This window comes from Scylla paramamosain, chromosome 1 (genome assembly GCF_035594125.1).
Source record: "Scylla paramamosain isolate STU-SP2022 chromosome 1, ASM3559412v1, whole genome shotgun sequence".
Lineage (NCBI taxonomy): Eukaryota > Metazoa > Arthropoda > Malacostraca > Decapoda > Portunidae > Scylla > Scylla paramamosain.
In genome coordinates this window covers 33,394,119-33,409,406 of record NC_087151.1, presented here as the reverse complement: position 1 = coordinate 33,409,406, position 15,288 = coordinate 33,394,119, and the positions used below count along the sequence as shown (strand labels likewise).

The 15,288-nt window shown below is 41.8% G+C and overlaps 1 long non-coding RNA gene across 1 annotated transcript in view; it reads right to left on the bottom strand.

The window, feature by feature from the left end:
• LOC135104267 (uncharacterized) overlaps positions 1–15,288 on the bottom strand; it is a 149,053-nt gene that overhangs the window by 117,388 nt on the left and 16,377 nt on the right. The window lies entirely within an intron of this gene.

Below are 15,288 nucleotides of genomic sequence, written 5' to 3'. Positions count from 1 at the left end.
ACATAAATACGAGTATGTGCTGCCTGATTATTTAGAAGATTCGAAACTCTATTTCTTCTTTGGTAAAGGGTAACCATTAAATGCTGCAGTGCTCCTTTCGTTTCTGTTGTATTTTTAAGGGAATGAATGAAAGTGTACGTCATATTCGGTTTATCTGGCGATTCGCGGATTCCTGAAACAGTGGCAGAGTGCGCATTACAGCCTTTGAGGATGACTGGTCACAGTAAACAAGCAAGGAATCATGTTTTCGCAGGGACGTGTCTGTAGCTTCCTGCTCCGGGCATTGTTTCCACTGAAGTACAGACATCAGCCTCGAGGGTGAGTGTGTTTTGCGGCAGCCCGATCAAAGCCTCGCCGCCCACAAGAACCAGCCCATGAGGCCCACCTCACCCGCACAACGCACTGAATACACAATACAAAACCAAATCCCAACTTTCTGTACCGGAAACAAAAACAGCGTTCCCTCTCCCTCCCTCAACACATAACAATCAAACCTCAGTGAGGAGTAGTCGAGGCGGGCTGCTGCTGGTCACTCTTGCCCAGGACTACGAGGGGCAGGACCAGGTAGGAGGCGGGGAGGCAGGAAGGAAGTCTTCTCTACACATCCGATCCCACCATGCACTCATCCACTTTCCCATCCACACACACACACACACACACACACACACACACACACACACACAAGCAGTTGACTGTTGATATATTTTCCATACTACTTTAATATGCTGCTAATCTTGCCAAAGAAGTAAATGATACACTTTCTCGAGCTGAATGTCAAACAGGCAAACGAGACAAGAGTAACAGGAGCGCCGGGTGCCGTGACAGGCGGGCTCGGTGACCTTATCTTGGTGCCCGTGGCAAGGCAAGCAGGTATGTGTGGGCTGTTAGAGAGGCATTCAGTGAGTGATGTGTTAACCTAACATGTAATTTGAATCAATAGATACAAAATGTTGCGATGCACAAATAGGCTTTTTTTCCTTATCAAATGAACAAGCAAGGAACATGTGGCGCTAAATATGAAATGGCAGCTGACGAGTGTGGTTCTTCTTGCTATTAAAGTTTGTCACTGAACTTGTAATTTGTATACACATTTCAGCAGCAGCGCGACCATGATGCATACCAGACAGCCATACTATGTGCATGCTGCCTGCAATACAAAGAGATACATAATGAGTGCTTCTGCTTTGTGTTTTTACAATAAAGTACATTTTACATTCGGAACAGTTGCATTAATATCCCAAAGCCAACACAGCTGTACGAATTCCACACTTCTGGTTGAATAGAGATAAATACATAGAATAGTACTGTAGCTCATCACGCTCAACACGCCGTGCACAGCGACCAAACATAATGATTATTATACTTATTAGTTTCATTCGGATTTTCTTTTCTTTTCTTTTTTCCAGACTTCACTGGTCAGCTTTTGTTGAAATTTAAGAAATACATATACCTTAACGTAAATTACATTGAGGAATCAGTTAACTTGTATGATTTACATTATACGATAGAACTGTTACATAAATCCTTTACTCTTTCAGTCCATCCTTATCTCTCGTGCCTCAAGGATATTCCTGCTGCGGCACAACTCTCACACTCTTGACTGTTGCAGGCAGTTGGTGATCTGGTCCTTTGTTGTTTTAGGAGCAAGTTTTACACGTTCTTTAACTCTTTAAACAGATGTATTTTTCCCTCTCAATATGCACCTTGATACACACCTCCACAAAATGTATGAATTCAAGCAATACTTTCAGCAAATACAATTAAATCAAAATAATTTTTCTTTACCTAAGACTCAATATTTCATTAACGGACGCCATCATATATACAATCGTGCACATCGCATCAAGAATAATGCTGCACGTTACTGTCGCCTTCCCGGCATGGTGACACAATCGATGAAGTGCCGTGCTTTTTTAGCATCAGCTTATAAGATTCCAGTACAAGACCTCTCCAGTAGTTAAGACTGGGATTGAATCAAGCCACGTAACTCGCCATCCTGACTCAGTTCATCCTGCCGTGTACAGTACGTCAGCGCACATACAGCCACTAGAGTAAGTTTCTAGATACCTCCAGCAATGAGAATAGAACATCAGTAGAGCAGCAAGTAATGGACTGGTATTATGCCAACACGCAGCCTTGGTAATCCCACTGTTCATCAGGTTACGGATACATATCATCTTAATGTACGTGATGTGAAAATAACCTACGTATAATATTTTAGGTAAGAAATAAACTAGCGTTTTCATTACTTCGTTACACAATGAAAACCTGTTTGTCATTTGGCCACACCTACACGAGTAAGGGACGTGCAGTGTTCCCCGCCACGTGTTAATCCTACGGGAACAAATCAGCACGCCGTCACAATACACACACCACTTTTACACGAGGCATTATCGAACTGCAGGGGAATTATGAACTATTTTCAGTGAACATTATCTTTTATGGCCACGAGAACCTCAATTATTACTTTGTGACTTTGGTATGAGTGCGCTTTCGTTGCTCTGGCGGGAGCCATGCCTGTGTGCGCGTGTCTCTAGGGTACGTGCGTGTGTCTCGGTAGTATATAATGATATCAGGATTGAGGTATTGTTTAATATTAATATTATTTGCAAGAAAAATATTGATACATTGAACGAAGAGCTTAGTGAATACTTACTTTAGTGTATTGAAAACTTTAATATTTGGTACATTTTATCACCGACCTCATATTTTAAAAAGATTATTTTAAATATATATATGATTTATATGATTTTAAAAGATTATTATTCAAACAATTCATGCATCAAACAAAAATATCGAGAGAAAGTAAGTGAAAGCAAGTTATCAGGCAAAAGGTTTACGTCTTTGCTTTCCCCACCTTGACCACAACGCAACACGATGACAGCAGCAACACTAGCTGGCTTGGCTCTGACCGAGGGTTTGTGCCATCACTACTGAGGTGGCTTCTTCCTATTCAGCAGTGTCATTACCTAAGTTTGAATTAAAATTATACTCTCTCTCTCTCTCTCTCTCTCTCTCTCTCTCTCTCTCTCTCTCTCTCTCTCTCTCTCTCTCTCTCTCTCTCAACAAAGAAGGTCTGAAGGAAGTGCAATACCAGCAAATCAGTTTAGCTTTAGGATTCCTCACACTCGTTACGGAACGGCGTCTGTTTGTTGGAAGTAACGATGAAAGTAATATATATTACTATTTTCCTTCACTAGCTGGATGTTTTTCTTACTACACTGACCCTTGTGACAGGAAAACAGACGTCATAGGCACAGAAAAAATATAGTTTCAGCAAGTACAGCTTAAGGAAAAGGTTAAAATAAATAGTAGCTGGTAGAGATGAACACCAATAATAATTTTTCAGTAGTGCGTCAAAGAGTGAGAGACTGTGGGAAGAACAAACACATAAATAATGTACAAACCAGTATTAGAAAAAAAGGGAGAAAAATATCTGCTGCAGACTCTTGTGAGATTAGAAGGAAGAAAGGGAGATGTAAAAGTCACTATGAATAATGGGTGGTGGCGGAGGGCGGGCTGAGGAGGGCAGGGCTGGGCTGAGCAGCGTGGGGCGACCGGGCCGAGACAGTCCTCAGCGTAACGAGGACTCTCGGGACTGCCAGTATGCAATTAATCAAACTTTACATAATCAACTGCATACTTTTTGTCAATTTTAAAACCGCCCCAATTATAACTCGTAGAATTAGATTAACGTTTTTAAAAGGTAATATTACGCTAAGTTGCAGCGCCCTTAGATAATCCAAGTGTTCAAACTTGCTTTAAATACATTAGCATTCGGTGTTCCTCATCTGCCTGGTGGACTCACGGACCGCCACAGAAGAATTCATCACACAGACGAATGCCTACAAAGTGTACCTGCAGGTCTACCTCATGCAGCACAAGTTTCATGACCTGACGACTTCAACATTTCCTTGAATCCCTGAGGAGCGGCAGGACAATGCTCCGGGATGGAACCACCTCGCCGCGAGCATCTCAGCATCTCATTTAGAGTTTCCTGATTAAATTACGTATACTTTTACTACCTGCTGAGATCCTCAACATTTTAGCTACTGATCAAGGTAATCCTGCACAGATTTCGTTGTCGGTAACGGAGGAATAAATATGCCCTTTGATAGCATGAAACAATAGAAACACACAAGAATCTATCATATACGTTATACAACGTGGCAGAAAAGCTGCATTTCATATTTTCTTTTCCCAGAGAAGAGAGTAATGCTTCACGGCTCCTGCATCCATTTATGATGAGTACAATGCTATTTCTGACGTGGCAGTTCTATCATCATCACCACAACAACTTGGGACTGCAGTGTCTGCTGAATACATGAGCAGAGAAAATAATGATATGTTAGTAGACCACAGAGAGACCAGGCGGGAGAATGAAAGATGAGCGTGTTGTGTGTGCTGGCAAAGCTGGCACAGTGCCAAAAATCGGGGAAAAGGTTAAGTGAGACATCTGTACAGTTGTAAAAGTTGATAGGGACGATAATGATAAGTACTTTATTTATTTTTTTATCTCTACTCATCTATCTATATATTTGCCTACTTGTTCATCTGTTTCCTTAGATAAATACAAATATAGACATTCAGACATGTGGGTGATCAGTAAACACATGGTCGATGAATACCTACACAATGTGACATGCAAGGGAAGAAACTCGGGCAGCGGAGATACACTAGCCAGGAATCTTCAGATAAACACATCACAGATGCAAAGGTCAAGGACAATGAGGTAAACGTCACGGCTAAACTCCACACGGTCTTGATCCCACCGCTGCCTCCCTCTGCGTCATGACACCGAGGAGAGCAACGCACCTCAGGACATGTTTAGACCTTACCACCAGAGCAAGATTCCTCGAGGTACCCGCCCTTAATTCATCCCAGTCATCCCAATTACATAAGAGTTTGTGGCGCCGCACACAAACACCACCGCTGGATGAGGATCTCATCTTGTTTTACAAATACTGTACTGTTTTACGAATTGTTTCCTGTACGAATTTATTTATTTTACTTATTATTCCACTTACTAAATTATTCCACTGCCATGCAAATACGCGTGATGGCGGCGTTCAGTACATGCATGACCACTGGAAACATTGGCATGACACTGCCTGTTATTAACACTGACAACTGCTATATTCGGCACACACACACACACACACACACACACACACACACAATAAATGACACACGGAACCGATGACGCACACAGAATAAATTATAAGTTAATAAATAAATTACCAGACAGACAGACAGACAGAGAGACAGAGACAAACAAAGATAGATAGATAGATAAGTAGATCGATAAACAGATAGATATATACTCGTAGATAGACAAATTTAAGTGGGGATAAATAAACAGAGAAATAAATAAATAAATAAATAAAAACAGAAAAGTACTGATAACAACGATCACTTGTTTAGAACCTATACCGAAAAATGAGACCATTTTTTCACTGGATGGATTAATACACTCAACACCACAGGTAATTAATTAACATGAACCAGACACACCTGCTGAACACCTGGCTGTGTGACCTCTCCCTCCTCACCCTTCTCCTCCTCTATCCTTACCATACCCAGTCTCCCTCGTCCTCCCATCCTCTCTCCCTCTCCTTCCCTCACAGCCTTGCCGGGGTTGCCAGATGCACAAAGAACAGCTACCGACAACAATTGCACTCACCACGTACATAATTCTCGTAATCAAATGCTGGCGTAAAACTCTTGTTGTCGCAAATGACGCTCGCTGTTTCATAATGGCTGGAGCGGAACAAGTGCTCGGTTCGAAAATGGAATATAGGAAAAGTAAATAGATTTTTTTCTTCTTCTTCTTTAGTTCCTTATGGCCTTGTGGTATTGTGCAAGAGAGCGCGGCGCAATTACACGATGGGCGAATTATATGACACACACACGGACGCACTCGTAACCCATGCCATACTTGCACGCCAGCCGAGGGCCGTCCACTTCCCAGTACGCTTTTCATTACCACTGCGAGGAACAACGCTGAGCAGGACGCATGTGAAGTGGACGACACATGTACTCGTACGTATAGTTACTGTCGGTACGAATAGTCAGAAGTCTACTAACGTGCCACACTCTCTTCCAATATCCTTTCCCCTTTAAAAGTCCTCTGATCTGTTGAGTCTCCTTACGTGACCTGACTGTTGATAGATTTTTAGTAGATGAGAGGACTTAAGATAGAGGGAAGACGCAAAACACGTTAAAGTTTGCGGAGTTAAGTTATTCTCTACCCACGACTGCACTGCGAGAGGGAATACATCGCACCTTCTGCATTACAAACAACAAAAACCCCATACACGTTCTTAATAAATGAAATCACACAGTTTACTGGTTTTTCTTGACCTGTCATTAGGAAGAGATAGGAAAGGAACGTTATGAAACAGGGAGCAGATTAAAGCTGACGAGATATTGATATGGATAGACGTCATGTAGAGAACATATAATATTTGGAAGATTGGAACAATAGAATAGCAAGTAAAAAATGATAAAAGGCACGACAAATAGACAATAAAGAGGTGGAGAGCAGGTGATGATGATGATGATGATGATGATGATGATGATGATGATGATGATGATGATGACAACGATGACAAAAATGAGGATGATAATGACGACAACGACGATTATAATAAAGATGATGACGACAACAACAACAAGAACGACAACAACAACAAGAACAAGAAGAAGAAGAAGAACAACAACAACAACAACAACAACAACAACAACAACAACAACAATGGTACCGATGATGACAGAACCAAACATCACAACGAAATAAACAAAACAAACCCCCCGGCCACCTACCAGTGTACCAAGAGACAAGGAGACGACCTTGTACTATAACATCAGCCGCTCCATTTGTCGGGAGAATCAGGATAGTATCAGACTACGCACTAGCAAGCCCTTAGGCACGGAGGAGAGCAGGGGAGAGCGAGGGTACGGCGAGGGTATACACAGGCGGAGGGATTAAGTGGGGTGAGTGGGGAGGACGAGTGCGTGAAGGAGGGCGGAGAGGTGCGTCTGAGAGGAGGAGAGGACAGATGGACAAAGAAGTGGACAGAAGGAACGTACGGAGATGGAAGGGTTGAAAGAAAGAAGGAAGGAAGGAAGGAAACGAGAGAGAAAGGGAGGCCGTCTCAGGTGTGTAGCTCCCACAGGTCCGTCGCGGGTCAATAGTACTTCAGAGTAATTCAAGAAAACCAGCACTATCTGTTCATGTCAACGGCTTGGATACATTTGATCTTTTCGCGGCAGAAAGGGAGTGGGAGGCATGGAGGTTTGGAAGGAAAAAGAGAGGAAAATGTTTGAAATCTCTCCCTGGAAACAGATGAATGAAATAAGATGGAATGATACTACAAGAATATAATATAATGACATGATTTGATAAGTGCATACATAAATATACAGAATCACAGTTGCTAGGGCACTGTACCCTGCATAGGACTGTGACCAGGACACGTGCGAGACGAGTGGTGGATGACCGGAATAAATTCACCAATCAAGTGATAAAAGCTATCGGCTGAAAAAAAGACCTTCCTTCTGTAAAATGAGCGTTGAATCTGCCACTTGCCAGTCTAGACATTCACATGGGCCAAGGACAAAATGAACTGTAGAGATAAATGAAAAGCTAACCATTGATCAGACGTATTAACTAACAAAGAGTTTCATTGAAAGCACTTAATTTCAGAGAGAGAGAGAGAGAGAGAGAGAGAGAGAGAGAGAGAGTCACGTCATTCAAGTAAAAAGAAAAAAAAATAGAAACTAAAAGCATCCTCAACACTACGAGTACTAAGCATTCTTCCAGTGAAGGGTGGGAATCTATCAGGGATGGAAACTGCTGAATTGCAAAACTTCATGAAAGACGGTTTATCACCTTGCGAAATCACCACCTACAAAGCAATAGAAAAAGGAAAAGTTATTAGTCAATACCTGCCATAAATAGCACAGGAAAACAAAACACAAAGTTGAACAACTATGAAGAAAGTGAGAGACAGAGAGGAGAGAGAGGCAGAATAAAATAATTACTCATCTTTTTTCACTCACAAGACCTAAAGAGAGGCAGCGGTGCAGTAACTGGTGATGGCCAAAAGAAAAGTGAAACTTCCCCCCACCTCTACCGGTTTCCACACATCCTGGAGTGGATTACATTTGCCTACATGTTGCCCATTTGGCGTGGCCTCCATTGTACGGCTTTGTGGAAAGAGAGGCTGGGCGGGTATCGCAGGGCTCACGCACGTACCGCTGTCAAGCACCTCTCGCGCAGACACGTACCGCAGTAATACCTGCTCCGGATAACTCTGGTCTGGGGAGCACGGCCGGGCGAGTGGTAGAAAACAGTAATAATCAACCAGACGCGCACACTGGTGAATTAAGGAGCCCGGTGCCAATAACAGATATTGATGTGGTGGCTGCTCCAGGCCCCACACAAGATCGCCTCCCTTTCACACACGTGGAGGGTCATATCGCTTTGATTACACCGTGCCCCCTCGCCGCGGCTTGATGCACAGAAAAGATACCGCGGAACAAAATATATTCATCTTTCATTTTCAAGTAGTTTGACTAATTATCATCGTTAAAACTTTTCCCTCGTAACTGTTTACATATTGTTCTCGTTGTTTAAAAATACAAAAAGAGCGATCCGGCTTGCTCAGCATAATCGGTTTTCTATTTAATTACCTTCCCTCGCGAGTCACAGACCATCGCTAGTATCTCTATCAGTCTCCACTAGCCTCCACCGATCCTCCAGAAAGACGCACCACCACCTGACAACAAAGCCCCGAAGACATTAATCAACACTGGAACTAATATATATACAAATATAAAGGAAAGACAAAAAAAAAAAAAGATCCTTCCTCGCTTATCGTCGGTGCAATCACTTCATCATCAATACTCATAAAAACTACCCTGCGAGCGAGTCATCAGCTACTAGAAGGGAACACAGCGGCTCACTAATTCTCGGAAGTCTGTCACACTTCACCTTGTAATCTCGCGTGGAAAGGGGAAACCTTCCCTAGTCTGGTAAGTGAAGGCCGACATAACAGCACAAAAAAAAAAAAAAAAAAGTGAGTAAGAAAGTAAAGCGTTGCGTAATCTAACACTTATGGTCCCGTAAGTAAAGACTATACTTTCCTTCCACAACACGAAAAATGGGCGCTTAAAAATTATATAAGAAAACTATGAAGTCGATAATATCTGATAGCAAAACGGAGCGTTGTTGTTGTTGTTGTTGTTGTTGTTGCTCCTTATTTGTATGGACAACTTTTCAACTATCATCACTCAACAGGTGTTACACTGTTATCCTTCTTGACTTGCGCTTTAAAGAATGAAAACACACATGATACATCACTCTTCACTCCTCTAAGATTTTCGGGTAAATTCTTTCCTTTTCAAATGTATAACAAGATTACTGACACATAAATTACAGGTCTTTGTGAAGTAAAACACATGTAAAGATAAGGAAATGAAGATGTGGAATATTCTTTAGTTGTTCTAAATATCAAGATGCGATGAGAGAGAGAGAGAGAGAGAGAGAGAGAGAGAGAGAGAGAGAGAGAGAGAGAGAGAGAGAGAGAGAGAGAGAGAGAGAGAGAGAGAGAGAGAATTTAGAAGAAATAATATGCATTCAGTGGTGATAAAGAGCAAAAGAAGAACAAGAACAAAAAGAAATGTAAAAAAGGCTTAACATTTAAACTTCTCTCTCTCTCTCTCTCTCAAAAGAAGAAAAAAAATCAAGATAACATCTCATCCTGTACGTGAATGAGTTAAAAAAAAAAAAAAACAAGTGGCGTAACGGAATGCCAAGTGACGGTAATGGCAATAATTTCAGGCCACCTCCCTAATAATCATCCTTTGGCTCTCGTTCCTAATATGCACTTCAAATGAAACCCCATCACATTAGTCCTCGCTGGCCCTTGAAATATCGACATGGCGGGTAATCTTTCTGTGGGCTGGCACTTCTCAACACTCTGATAATGACACGAGGACTGGCCAAGGGTGGGGGAGAAAGAGGGAGACAGGAATGGATGTGGAGACAGAAAGAGGAAGGGAGGATAGCAGGAGGGACGCATGCAGGATGAGGTGCAGGAGGAACGAAGGAATGGAGAAAGATTGGTAAGAGGGAAAGGAGAGAACGAATGAACAAGAAAGAGGGATAAACAGAAGTGAGAGGGAAGAAGGGAGCGAGGGAGGGAGAAGCATATGGAAAGAAACAGGAAAGTAACAGGGAGGCATGTAGGAAGAACAGGGGAGAGAAGGAAGAAATAGAAAGAAAGGGATGAGAAGCAGGAAGACAGGAAGGGAAGGATGGAGGCAGGGCAGATTGACAGTTTTTCTACAATTAATTCATTATAACGAGACCAGATTGACTTATAAAATGTTGAGATTATATATGTAAGAGTCCATTTGATTTTTTATTACACTCCATTGCCATCCTCTCTCTTCTCGTCCTCCTACCACCACTACCACCACAATAAAAAATTGCGTTTGAAACAATATGACGCCACTACATATAATGGCATTACTTTTTAGGTATGACAGCCCAGCACCGTACCCTCGCATGCCTCTCCTTGTTATCGGCAGCACATCACAAATTTCGCAACGCTCACTGTGCCGCTCCAACCTGACGAAACACCAGGCCTGCCAACCCTACCGGACCATGTAGGGTTGCGCGACACATGACGAAACGCAACGGGAGGGCACCAAACGATATTCTCTTCCCGAAAACATATGATTTCTCCATTTCGTTTGATGGTGAAAGATAAGCAGATGTTATTAAAGGTTAAGTATAGTACAATGTCTCTGAATTATTGTGGATCTGTTGAAGCAGTTTTCATAGGCTGTATCAGACTTTAACGTTTATTTGTGCAAGAAATGAATGGGCCTTTAGGATGCACCACAGACACTCCAAGCAAAACTAAAGGAGATCATGAAGCTCCAGTGTCTCTCCTCCTCTGAACAAATTTATAGATTACACTTCCAAGGAAGGTATCTGCAGAAAAAGCTCTCCATAAATTCGTATAAAAATGCAAATAATAGCAACAGATAAATACAGACTGTGGTATTGTTGAGAGTGGAAGTGTTAGTGGCAGTTACAAGTAGTTTGTATATTAGTGTTAGCTAAAGTGGTGATACTCCGCCTACACACACACACACACACACACACACGGAGGCTTCTGCATGGATGCGTTCAGAAACAACTTCTCGCAATGAATATGATTTTCCGCCTAGAAACAGCAAAACTCATTAAGTGTCCCAAAACGCAACCCACGAATGGAGTCTTAGGAGCAAAGCTTGAATAATGAACGCCTCTCGTGGCTCGTCCGTCAGCAAGGTGCAGTTGGTAGTGGTGATAGTGATGGTAGTAGCGGTGTGAGAATGTATGGTGATATCACGTTTTTCGTGCAAAATGTAATGGATGTAGCGTGTACGGTAATGGTGGTGACAGTAGTAGTGGTAATAGTAGTAATGGTTCTCTATTTCCTATAAGAATGCATAGTAGTATTAGTTTTTAGTGCAACAGGGATGGTTAGTGATGGCGAGTGGGCGGCAAAGAGCACGATGGTCATGGTTTATAGTGTTATTATCGAGGTTCCGGTCAGTGGTGGTCGTGGGATATTTGGTGCCACACGTGAGATTATGTAAAGATGATCCCCACCTCCTCACGTCACCTCTATTTTAATAAAAGCTGACTTAATTTTCTTTTTTTTCTAATGCTGTTCCTCTCTTCCTTTTTTTTTCTTTGAGCTTCACTAAAAGCTCAAATGCTCTCAGTAACTACACCCACCGGACTAAAAAAAAAAAAAAAAAAAAATCACGAGTTGTTTGGTTATGAAGTCACGATCGCAGCGTGCTCAATTAACTGGACCGACAGCAAATGGATATATCCCAAGCATGAAAATAGACCAATTCTATACAAAGCTAAAAAAAAAAAAAAAAATTATATCTATCTATCTATCTATCTATCTATCTATCTATCTATATATATATATATATATATATATATATATATATATATATATATATATATATATATATATATATATATATATATATATATATATATATATATATATATACGTAAATATGAAGATATAAACAAATGAATAAATAAATAGATATGGAAATATGGAAATAAATAAGTAAACAAATAGAATAGAGAATATGTTATATCAATCTTTCATTACTATCGGTCTTAGATGATTCATAGCATCCTGATCAGTAGTCTCTGCTTCTGCGCTGCACCGTGGCTGCACTTAGAGGACGGCAGACTGACAGGAGCATAGAGCAGGTGTCAGTATAAAATATTACTTGGAGGAAGCAAAGTAATTTTTAATGCTGAGATGAATTTGAATTGGTGGATCTGCAGTATTCATGTAGCAGTTGCTTAAAAATTCATGCTCCATGAATGTATACGATGAGGAGGATAGGTGGATGTAGGTAGGTAGATTTCGCACAGAGACTGCCACGTGTAGGCCTAATAGCTTTTTTTGCTGCTTTCCTTATTTTCTTATACAGAGTGAAAATTTGCCGATCCTTTCTTGAGCCCCTTATGTATAAATACCGAAAATTTGAGACAGAGATGACTGATTACTTAATAATTATAAGGAATTTGGTGCTTGACATTATGATTTGCAATGAAATTTCATATCTAGAGGTAGAGAGCCATAATGTACCGCACAAATGCATTCTACGGGTCAGTACTGACGACCATTACCAACAACGTTCCTCTTGCCACTCTGACCCGCACACCACCAAGGTCATCAAAAGCACACACTCTGAAGGTTAGAAATCGTGCGGAAAGAAAAGTGAGTGAGTGAGTGAGTGAGTGAGTGAGTGTGTGTGTGTGTGTGTGTGTGTGTGTGTGTGTGTGTGTGTGTGTGTGTGTGTGTGTGTGTGTGTGTGTGTGTGTGTGTGTGTGTGTGTGTGTGTGTGTGTGTGTAGTGAAGTCCAACAAACAGGAGAGGGGGAAGTAAAAAATTTGTTCAGGTCATTAGCCTCACTTCATTGACTCTTCCCCTGTCCCGATTTTCTTTCTCTGCCGGTGTGTGTCTATGTGTCTGTCTGTCTGACCACTCGGCTGTTTGTCTATCTTTCTGTGTACAGTATACGAGTTTGTGTATGTATGTGTGTACTATTTACTGTATGTATATATGTATGTCTGTATGTATGCATGTAAGTTTGTATTTTTGTATATGTCTTCAAGTACTGAGTACCAACAGCAGCAGCAGCAGCAGCAGCAGCAGCAGCAGCAGCAGCAGCAACAACAACAACAACAACAGCAACATCAACAAAATAACAACAACTATCACCATCACAACAACAAAAACAAAGAATACAAGTTATTATTAGAAAAATTATATTTTCTTACTATCATCAATATCACTGACACAATCACCGTCATATACTACTGCTACCACTGCCGTCACTGAGCAGCGAGGCAGGGAACGGATGGGTTACATACAACAACGCCAGATTAACAAGGCAGGTAAGGCAGTACCAGCACCATCCACCGTGCAGGAGGAGGAAGAGCCAGAAGGGGAACAGGCGAAACAGATTACTTTATAGATGTCGAGATGGCGAGGAGGTGAAGAGCATCAGATAGCAGTGTGCAGCAGAGTATAAGCTCCCCTCTCTTTACACTCATCGAGACAGGTGAGGTGCACGAGTGGCTGGGGGAGTCCATGCATACTCGATACACCAAAGTTTGCGGGAGAAATTTATAGTTTGACTCCTTCCTTACGATCATTGACGCCCGCACTGGCAATGAAGCATCCGTCCCATCCCATTCCAGTCCCCTTCTCTGCTCCACACACCTTCACGAAGTTCCCCGCGGTAAAGTTATGACGGTTAGTCCTATTTACTCAAGCACAAACAATGACGCGTGTCCACCTCCCTCAATTGACTTGTTAAAAATGTTTATTGCTTTTTGGCTTAAATGTAAATGAACGTGGTTAATAATTTCTCAGTCCTGTTAAGTTAAAGAATAATTGGCGTCCACATGTGTCGAGTAATCTGGATCGTTTTACTGCTAGCAATAAATAGTAAACGATTAACTATCTTGCTCAGTTCATTTGTTAAGAATGTGTATTGCTTTTACTTAAATCTAAATCATGGTTAATAATTTCTTGCTCCTATTAAATGAAAGATAATTTATATAATTGGCGTCCACATGTATTGAGTAATTCAAATCGCTCCACTGCTAACAATAAAACAATGCACATTTGGTCACTGAAGCAACAGGAAGTGAAGCATGTGATGGATGGCAATGACTGATGGCGACCGCTTCATGCACTGGACCTTGTTATATATGAGGAAACCTGAAGGGAGACTGCACGACTCAACTGGGACTCTCTGCGGGGAAGGTAATGCGTGTTTTGCCAGCCAAGCCATAAATCCACTTCGGGTTATAATAATATTTCATGATCACCACCACGATAATGCCACGTGAAGCCAGATATATATTTCAAGCGTCCCCCAAATTCATGCATATTAATACGTCATGTGCCCAGCAATGAGTCACCTGTAAAAACCGATAAGAACTCCTGCCTGTGTGATGCTACTTGGAAATTCGTCCTGCAATAGAGCACACACACACACACACACACACACACACACACACACACACACACATAGACAGATAGATAGATAAACAGACAGATAGATACACACACACACACACACACACACACACACACACACTAAAGGGTATTTCGTAAAATGCTTTCATGCGAGGCTGCCACCATTTTCTCGTCGTGAGAGGCTGTATATTAAAAGGAAAAAGGTGTGAGGGCGTCAGAGGTCCCAGCAGTGGCTCACGGGAAGCTGGAACTTACAGCTTCCTTACCTTGACGCTAATTATGCCCAGGTGTTAACCAGGGTGATGCGCGTCTTCCTCGCCCTCCATTAACAACCTTCCGGTGGCGCTCTCTCTCTCTCTCTCTCTCTCTCTCTCTCTCTCTCTCTCTCTCTCTCTCTCTCTCTCTCTCTCTCTCCACATTTCTGGGAACAATGCAAAACTAAACATAAACCGTTCTGGTAAAATTATTCCATGAACTTAGAAAATGTTACAAGGAATGCGGTGAATAATTTGTCCGCTGAGCATTGTAGACCCGAGGTGAGGTAAAACTCGTACACTTAGTTTAGCTAGTTAAAAATTAAGGTTACTGCTGACAAGGGGGTGTGTTGGTAGGTAGGTGGGTGGGTGGGTTTGGGAGTGGTGGAAGGAAACCTTACTAAAAATAAGCTTATCCAAATTAAGTAAATAAATAA